The 9703-nt window shown below is 33.8% G+C and overlaps 1 long non-coding RNA gene across 3 annotated transcripts in view; it reads left to right on the top strand.

Moving 5' to 3' along the window:
- Positions 1–2044: 2044 nt before the first annotated feature.
- The window catches only part of LOC310894841, a 44763-nt gene continuing 37104 nt past the window's right edge, over positions 2045–9703 (top strand). For all 3 annotated transcript variants that reach the window (XR_014580232.1, XR_014580233.1, XR_014580234.1), the window contains exons 1-2: positions 2045–3536; positions 9097–9150. This is a non-coding gene — a long non-coding RNA (uncharacterized lncRNA). The remainder of the gene's footprint in view (positions 3537–9096; positions 9151–9703) is intronic.

Raw genomic sequence — 9703 nt, 5'->3', positions numbered from 1 at the left:
TATTTCACAGTTTAGGTTTTTAATGTTGATAATAAATTAAAAATGAATTATAATTTACAATAATGCTCATTTTCTAAAAACTGATCCCAAGTTAGAGATTTCTAGACTGAAATGTTTTCAGTTTAATGTTTTATGATAATATATTAATTATAGTCTTGAATATTATTAAATATAATAATTATATTCTATATTAAGTGTTAGAATTGTTATTCTCAGCTTCACCTTTTTCCTTCATTTTTTTTAATAGTATTTTTTCCTCCTGACTCATAAGCAGTACATCCAAGAATTCAGAAAAATATATGAGACTTTTTCTTGATATACTAACAGTGGTTTTCAAAACATTATTGGGACCTTAAATGCTGAGTTATATCTAGCATCTTTATAGCATGGCTTTTTATTCTGGCTAAAAAAACAAACAAACAAACAAACAAACAAACAAAAAACTTCCCAAATGTTGGCCCTTTAAAGAAGCCAAACACTTTGAAGGCAAAACCATTGCATTACAGACTTAAGTAGCTATATTTTAATATATTTGTACAATTCTGTTTGGTGGGAAACAGCTTCATGAAGAAAATGAACAAACACCTTTCCATCCAGGAAGAAATGAGTGATTTTTTACTTTTTATTTTTTATTTTTGGTCAAGAAGAAGAACCAAATTCTTCTGGAAAATGTTTCTTTATTCTGATGATTTGGATGATGTTGCTGGAATAAAAACACAAATCTCTCTTCACATTTTTGTAAGATTACATTGTTTCAAAACTATTTAACCTGTAGTCATTTAGTTATCATCGTGATTACAGATCAAATGCAACTGCATTGAAAAAAAATCTTTAAAAAGACAAGGTTATGTGACCTAGGCAGTGGTACTGGCATTAGTGGAAGAAACAATAGTCAGGAAGGATGTGTAGGTCACTGCCCATATGAAAATGAAAATATTCTCCAGTTCTATTAATAACCAGAGGCTATTTCATTCCTACTAACACTAGATACCCTCTTCTATCCACCTACGAAGCAGAAAGCATGACAAAACAAATGAGAGAGAGAGGAAAAATAAATAAATAAATTAATAATAATAATAATAAAAGCTGTAGATACAATCAAATCATTATTGAGGCTAATGCAAGAAAACAAAAGGAACAATCAAAAGATGAAAAGTGCAAAAATAGGGAATCAGAGAGGTTCCTTATTCTCAGGTAGGGCACAACCAATAATAAGCATACCACCAACAGCACTCATGACTCCTAGAAATTGTCCAGGAAGCTGATAGGTGCTGGTTTGGAGGTTTGGTAGGACCAGGGAGCCAACAGTATTCCCACAGTTTCCAGAATTCTCCTGCCAACCTTCCAAATTTCAGTACAGCTTTCCCCAGAGGTACTTGTCGCCTACTGACACCACATTTCTAACATGCACAAATAGTTTACTACCAGCTGAGGAGACACAGACCACAGTATCTGAGGTATCAATATTGGCTTCACGTGTCTGTAGGCACTTCTTAATCAAATTTATTCCTGCTTGAGCTCCATCTTCTACTGACCTGGTATTCCTGGACACAGGAATACCAGGTGGAGTGGACCTTTAATCTAACCTAATGCAGCCATTGTTATATTAGTATGAACGAATCTGTGATCAACCACTTCCAGAAGAGTTTTTGTATTCTCAGATATAAGAACTCTGAGCAGACTGGACTTACATACCTGTCTTTTTACTGTTGTTAATCAATCTTATGCCTTCTTGACACATTAGCTTGTTATGTTTTCATACCAAAAAGATGAATGACTAAAAAACATATCCAGGACCTTTTTCATGCATTTTAATTTTCCATGTCCTTCACTTTCTAATCTGATTAAAACAGTGTGCTTTCCCATTTACATTCCCATTAATCAATAAAACTGCTTCATAGGGCAGCATATTAATCAATATAAGATCCATATTTCTGCAAACTAAACGTATGATTTACTTACAGCAATAATGTGGTATAATTTTCTTCTTTATGCTGTTAGAAAGTATCACAGTACCTGATTTCCTACAAAATATTCTACAAGAAAGATTTAATTGGGTCAGAGAAGTGACAAAATAGTAGTCATATCTACCTATATATAATCTTCATTGATATATAAGACCAGGTAAGTTGAAAGTTTTTCACTGGATGCCAGGATTTTCTAATGACTGAGTTTATCACCAGATCTGAGGTTTCACAATTTGCGAGCATATCCTCTGAGTCCAGAGGCTGGCAAAATCAAATTGTTCATGTCAAGAGCATGCTCCACTTGCTGGTGTGATCAGGTTGATGGCTCTGTCTATCACTTTTGCTATTGTTTAATTCCGGGTTATTTGTGAAACACACTGAGTGAAAGGTTTACCATAGCTCTAGAAGAATACCCTACTAAGGCCTACCACCGCTCTGAAGGAACACAGTACCCATTAAGAGGTTAGTTTTATTGTTTGTTTTTTCTTTCTTTGTTTCAGATCAGGATAAGCAACCAAAGTAGAGCCAATAATCAGATTAGGTTTGCAACACAATAATTGTCAAGATTTGTTTAAATCAAAAATAATCCTGATTATTCCCTCAATATAGTTTTGATTCATTTTAGCAGTGACAGGATTAGGCATTCATAATTACAAACCCTAGAGTAAGAATGCTGAATTTGTCAAATTGGAGGTAATCATTACACAAACTTGATGCAACACTGTGTGGTGGGTTTACTGTGCTAGGCAGCTGTACACCACAACCGCTCTCTCACTCTCCCTCCTTAGATGAGGAGGGGAAGAAGTAAAGGAAAGAACAACTCACGGGTTGAGATAAGGATGATTTAATTAAAGGAAAAAAAATAATAATTATTGAGGAAAGATTATTATTAATTAAACAATTTAACTAAACAATTTAACTAAACAATTAACAATTTAACTAAAGGGGAAAAAAAAGGAAAGGGGAAAAGGGAGGGGGAAAGGGAAAACTAAACAAAACAAGTAAAGGCTATGTGGAAGTGCAGAGGAAAGAAATTACTCTCTACTTCCCACAAATGAGCGATGCTTGACCATGTCCTTGAAGCAGGGCCTCAATGCACATAGCCGGTGTTCAGGAGGAGGACAGACGTTTTCACAACGAGAGCCCACCCCTCCCCTCTTCCTCCTTTTTCCACCTCTTATTGCTGAGTGTGACATCATATGGTATGGGATATCCCTTTGGTTGGTTTATGTCAGCTGCCCTGGTGACGTTTCTTTTCTCACATTTTTGCCCACCCCTACGGGGGTTAGAGAGAGTCCTGATGCTGGGCCAGCACTGCTCAGCAGCAGACACAACACTGGAGTGATACCACTGCTGTTTTAGCTACGAGTGCAGAGCACAGCACTGTATGGGCTGCTGCAGGGAAAGTTAACATCCCGGACCGACCCAGTACACACTGAGCAGCAATGGTGTTCCTCTACTAGAGGACATTTCTCACCACCTCAGAAAGGATGGCTAAGTACTCTTTAATATGATGGATGGTGACTGCCAGCCACCAGAAAACTTTCAAGAAATGTTTTTAAAATCCAGGTAGGAAGTCTCCTGTGAAATCAAAAGTATGACTTGGCTCAGTAGAAAGGAAAAATTCTCTTTCCGTATTAAGTTTTAAAATGGCTTGGAACAGATATCTCTTTTCCAGAAATTTCAAGAAATATGTTCACCTAGATATATGTTCACCTAAATACAAACCAGAGCTCTGTATTAGCTGTGCAGCCTGAATACTTGAATAATTGATTTTGTCTTGGTTGCAAACTTCTTGGGATATTGTGTTTGCATATTTGTTGGTTCTCTGGTTTCTTTGTGTCTGAAGGCTGTGGTTTTTGCACTGTTGCCTTTGTTTGACTGTGAGTTCTTGGTGTTTTGATGATGATTTTTGTTGTGGGTGTTCTTTGTAACATTTGGAAACTGAGAGCTTTTAACTCTTTTTCTGTCCTGCCACAGTTAAGTGCAATAATAACCTACCTAAGCATGTGAAGATGACAATGGAGTAAAACGTGCTGATATTAAATAAATAGATTTTACTAAGAGGTGCTCAGTTTCTTAGCTCTTTTTGATACCTTCTTAAACACAGCTAGTTGTGATGTAAACAAAAAAAAATGTTCTAATAAATAGTCCTTTGGAACTCATATTGAGAGGTACATGGTGCAACATATTGCCCTAAAAGATTTTTTAGATCAAATATAATTTTTTGCAGTGAAGCATAAGGTATGGAGCAAGCCCTCGTGTGATCTGTCATGTAGAAAAGTGCAAAGAAGTAAATGGTGTAGTCCTGGGTGCCTGAGTGTCATCCTTTTCTTGTCTGGAATAGGGTTAATTTTCTGAAAAAGATCTGAACAATAAATTTCCTTCTAAACAGTGAATTATCCTTCTAAAGGGAATAAATTAACATAAAGTAAAAATAACATAACATAACATAACAAAAATAAAATAAAATATAAAATAAAATAAAATAATAAAATAAAATAAAAAATAAAATAAAACAAACTTTAAAAATTCCACTGTTGCTTGTACAAAAATAAGACCTTTTTAAATTTCAGAAATTTCCAATCAACAGAATTTCCTAGCTTTGTCAAACTAAAGCATTTATGGCATTAGGAGAAATGGAGATTAGACACATTTTCTTGTTCTTCCCATAGAGAAGTATATGGGCATTTTCCAAAACCCTGCACATTTTCCTTCCACTATGTTATCTATGTCTTTGTTGCCACTTACATTTCAGACAATAAAATTGCATTAGAGGAAAGGAAAACAGATGACAAGTTGGCACAGTTAAGCTGGAGAAAGAATGTCAGTGCTGTTAGATTAGCACATGAGTTATGCCAGAGTAAATTAAATAACCAGGAGAAATGGCTCAAGGTTTGAATGCAAAATTTTGTTTTTCGACAACATATGTTGTCAACATTATAAATCTTTGTTGGTATTGTCCTGTTGATCTATCAAGTTTGTGCAAAAAATCCGAACGTTCACAAGCTCACAAACCAGAAAGTATTCATCATCACAGTATCACTGTCAAAAATGGAGATGTGATCAAATTTTGGACATAAGTTATAGAGAATCAGGGAACAAAGAAGGAAAAAAAAAAAGAAAAAAAAAAGAAAAAAAAAAGAAACCAAGGGAATGAAAAAGAATAGAGAGATATATAGAGATAAAATGCTCCCTTAAACAGACTCTAGGAAGAACCACAGTGAAGAATAAGAACTTTAGCTGAAGAGTCCTAAGATTCACAGACTTCTACTCCTTTTTATGTTTGTGTGCAAGCAAAATCTGCAAAACTGTATCAAACAAAACACATTAAAAATAAAGTCTTGAGACAAGTGGTGGATGGAACACTACCCATTCATAAATTTTTAACTATTTTTAATTTCTCTTTTATTCTTATGTTCTTAATTTCTTCACTATTCAAACTGTACTACAAGAACAGTCTCTGACTGTATTACACATGGTAGTCAAACACCAGAGAAATGCAGCCTAAATAAAATAATTTAACATTCATCTTGCACAAGACTTGTTTTTGTTATTGTTTGTTTGCATTTCCACTGTTTTAATTTCTGTTACTGGGGAAGAAAATTTGTAGTGGTGATTCTTTTTTTTTCTTGGTGGTGTTTTTTGTTTGTTTGTTTTGTTTATTTGTTTATTTGTTTATTTGTTTCTACACAGCTGTATTCTGTCTATTGGTAACTTAATTTTACACTAAAACAAATAAATTAAAAAGAAATCCAGAAATTTGTGAATTTGTATGTGGGAGGGGGAGGTTGGCTTGTTTTTGTTTTTTACTGTTAAGCTTCTTTTTCACTGTTCTATGTAAAATAAAATATCTATATTTCAGCAGTTAATTTCAAAACTTTTGTGAGAAACTGAGAAACCATCCAACATCTCCAACATTATTTTTAGGGTAAAAGACATATTGTTTCCTCTAAAAGATAAGGAAAGAGCAGTATTACTATAGGAAAATGATATGTCCAAATTAATTCATGTCATTAAGAACATTGATAGAATTACAATAAAGATCAGTTACTCTTCCCTCATTTTATGGTACAGGATTATTTAATAAATCCATAAATATCTACTCAGTGAAAGCATGAGGTGTTTAAAATAAGAATTTAACATACTATTTTTAGAATTATTGTCTTCATGGTGTTTAAAAAATAAACCTGTACAACATTTTGCTTCAAAAAATACAAAGAACACTCATAACAGTAAACTTCCCCCACAGTTTTTGCTCTTTTTAAACATTTGTTGGCTCAGTTTAAGAACAGCTAATGGCAGAACAGCACTAAACCTGACAATGTAATTTTCCAATATATTCCCAATTAGAATGGACATCCAAAACATTCTCTATTTTTAGTATACATTTATCTGAAAACTGTTTTTATGCACATCATCAAGATAAAAAATAATAATAATAAAATAAAAAGTACAAATTGCCTTGGCACTGGCATGTATAGAAAACATCAAATTTCCACCAAAAATGGCTTGCTATTGTTTCTGAACTTAATTTATATGCCATGGGTTTTTACACTTGTTGGCATATATATGCTGTCATGAGATCTCACAGGTGCAAATAAAGCAAGATTAATGTTTCCTTGGTTTTTAGGGAGTAGTAAAGCATGGACTACCAAGTGCATTTCAAATAAATTGCCTATAAAGTAGACTGGGAATTGCAATTGGTTACTTACTGTGAGAAGGTGGTTAAATACCTTTAGGAAAACTGAAATGTAAATGAAGCTGTGTGCTATTCTGTTAACCTGTGCTTTCATTCATTTTGTTAGCAGGTCATTTCAATATACATATATATTCATATGTAAAATGACAGCTCTTCCCATTTATGTAAGTGGTTTGGTTGGTTGTTTTTTGTTGTTGTTTTGTTTTGTTGTCTTCAAGATCTAGTTGTGCTGAAGATTCAGGCAGTAGATATTGTACTTTTCAGTAAATTAACACCACCTTTTTTGTGCAATATATAGGAAAGTTCAAGTACAAACACATTCAGAGATGGTTTTAATTCATGGACTAATACACCTATATTTTTATGTCTGCATACTTTTGTTACATAAGTAAATTTCCATTATTGAAAATAGACAAGTAAGGATTAAATCAGTTGCCAAAATACTGATATCAAAAAACAGCTGAGAAGCCAATGGCAACCTCCTAGCTTCCACCTGCCTGCCCAGAAGCTGAAAGCTCGCGTCATATCTGCCAACCCTTTCACAGTGACTGCATTACTCTAGGGAGTTTCAGCTGTTTAACTAAATTAATGGAGACTAATTCTACACAATTAGTGGGATACGGAGGTATTCAGCTGGCCCAGTGTGGTTCTTTGCTCTAGGGTGATATAAATAGCTTTAACAGTCCAATGACTATATTGACTAGAGCTCTATTAATAGTAGTGGGAATATAGATACCTTGTTAATGTACAGGTACCTGAATTTCAAGCCCCACCCTTCATTTCCCTCTCTGTTAAATATCAAGATGTTTAGATATTTGTAGATTCAAAATCAATGAAGAAAAGAGTATGAAGATCTAACTGGGATTCTCTATTTAAAGTGGTGGTTTTGAACTACTATGCAAACCTATCCATTATCCACCTGGGGAAAATGGTACTGTCATGGTGACTGAAGAAACCCAGAAACCCAGGTTCCTCAGTATAACTTGATGGCCTTGCTAATGTGCTCAGATCCCTATGCACGACTAAGTGCTGCTCTGTGGTGTCTCCTCCTCATAAAATGTTGAAGCAATATGTTTTGTAGCTTTAAACAAGACTGCTGTATAACAGTTGAACAAATAACTTATGAGCTTCTAATAGATATTTTCTTTCACTGTAACTTAAATTATCTGATCTGAATGTAACAGTTTACAGCTCATGGGGCCTCACCTTTTCCTATAGGAAATGAAAGGGATAGCAGAGCCCTTGGCCAACTTTTAATATCAGGTGTGAAAAAAATCTGCTCTTTTGATGATATGACAGATCATGAGATACATAGTTTTATTTATGAGACTATTTTATATAAATAATAGTATGACCATGAAATATCAATAGCCAGTTATAACCAAGATGGAACAACTATATCCTGGAAAGGGATACATCATTATTTGGCCACAGAATTGCGAATCTGATGAAAATTTAAGTGTGGGATGACAGAAAAACTTGAGAAGTATGGGCCTACTTTTTATTTGACCATTAGCAGAGCTACATGCAAGAAGATGTCTGAAGCTGCCCTTTGACTTTGTAAGAGCAAATCTAGTTGCTAGAGAAACATAGTAAATAGATTTAAAAGCTATTATTTGGTTATTCCAGTGGTCCTAAAGACTAAATAAATCCATGTATATAAGATAAAGCCTCTTCCCTTCCTCCATCTAAAGAAAACATTGAATGAAATAAAAAAGATTAAACAAGTATCTTGAGAGAACAAAAAAAATCTAGAAATAATCCTTTTTATCTCTTTAAACCTGATACACAGCAGATCCGTTTTTCATAAGATCTTTGTTTACCCATGATTAACATCTGTAGTTGAAAACAAAAGCTCTTCTCTCACTAATCTCTGCACTTAGATTCCAAGCAATTTGTTGGTATTTACATTAGAATTAGGAACGGTAATCCTAGAGTTGTCCAGGACTGTCATTTAGAAATGATTGCCCATTACTCATACTAAAGAAGTTATTTATAACTTGGTCACTACTAGACTACAGAGAATTACAACCTGTTTATTTTAGGTTTGGTAAATTGCCCTTAGGTTGATGAGCTGTTAATTATATGTTTCTTTCTTCAACTGATGTCTCAGGGTATAGATATAATGTTAGTTATTTGCTTTAACAATTAGGAAATTGTTCAATTTGTGCTCTAATTGACTAAATTACACCTGCGGAGGTCTAAAGAATTTTCATTATCACCTGCATAAAAGCAGCACGTGTTCTATTACCTACTCCTGTGTATTTTTCCCCAGTTTAACCCTATTGTGACCAGTTTTGTTTGTATTATTGCAATTAAATTGTAGTCGTTTCCAAGAGCTTTAAACACATTTCTTATTTGAATGTATGCCAATAACTACTACACTAGACCGGTTCTGTTTTATATTTTGATTTGTTTTCTTTTTAGAGTTGCAGTTCCAAAAAGTCCACAGAAATAATCCAATGCCTAGAGCAAAACACTGTAAGTAGCAGCAAGATAAAAATATTTTCTTAGAGAGATAAAATTTACAAAGTCATTTCTCTAAACAAAATCTATAACATCATTTTTAGACAAAAGACATAATATCTAGTCCATTGTATATTGATATATATTTAATAGCTATTTCTGTCAGATGTATGATAAGCTCTCTAGGGCAGGCATCTTGCACATTGGAATAACAGACTACCTTCTGGATTTTCCCCTGGGTTTTAAAATAGTAAACACAACAATAAATTGAACTTCATTCATCTCGCTGAATTCAGAATTTTAATCTCTCTATAAATTTAACTTTATCTCTACCAGTTGCCTAGACCACTATAAATGTTCCTCTTGGTGTAGTTGGTGTAGTTGGACAGCAGCGTAAACTTAAAACTACAGCTTCATGGAAGAAAAGGATTACTAAATTATTTTCCACGTCAAATAGGATTTTATGTTTGTGTTGCAGCCAAAATTTATCAAAGAAAAATTATTAAAAAAAAAGAAGACATTTTGTACCCATGTAATGTTTTCAACAAATTTAAAACTCTCATAATTC

The sequence above is a fragment of the Anser anser genome, assembly GCF_964211835.1.
Source record: "Anser anser genome assembly, chromosome: 2".
Classification (NCBI taxonomy): Eukaryota; Metazoa; Chordata; class Aves; order Anseriformes; family Anatidae; genus Anser; species Anser anser.
This window is presented reverse-complemented; position numbering and strand designations above follow the sequence as displayed.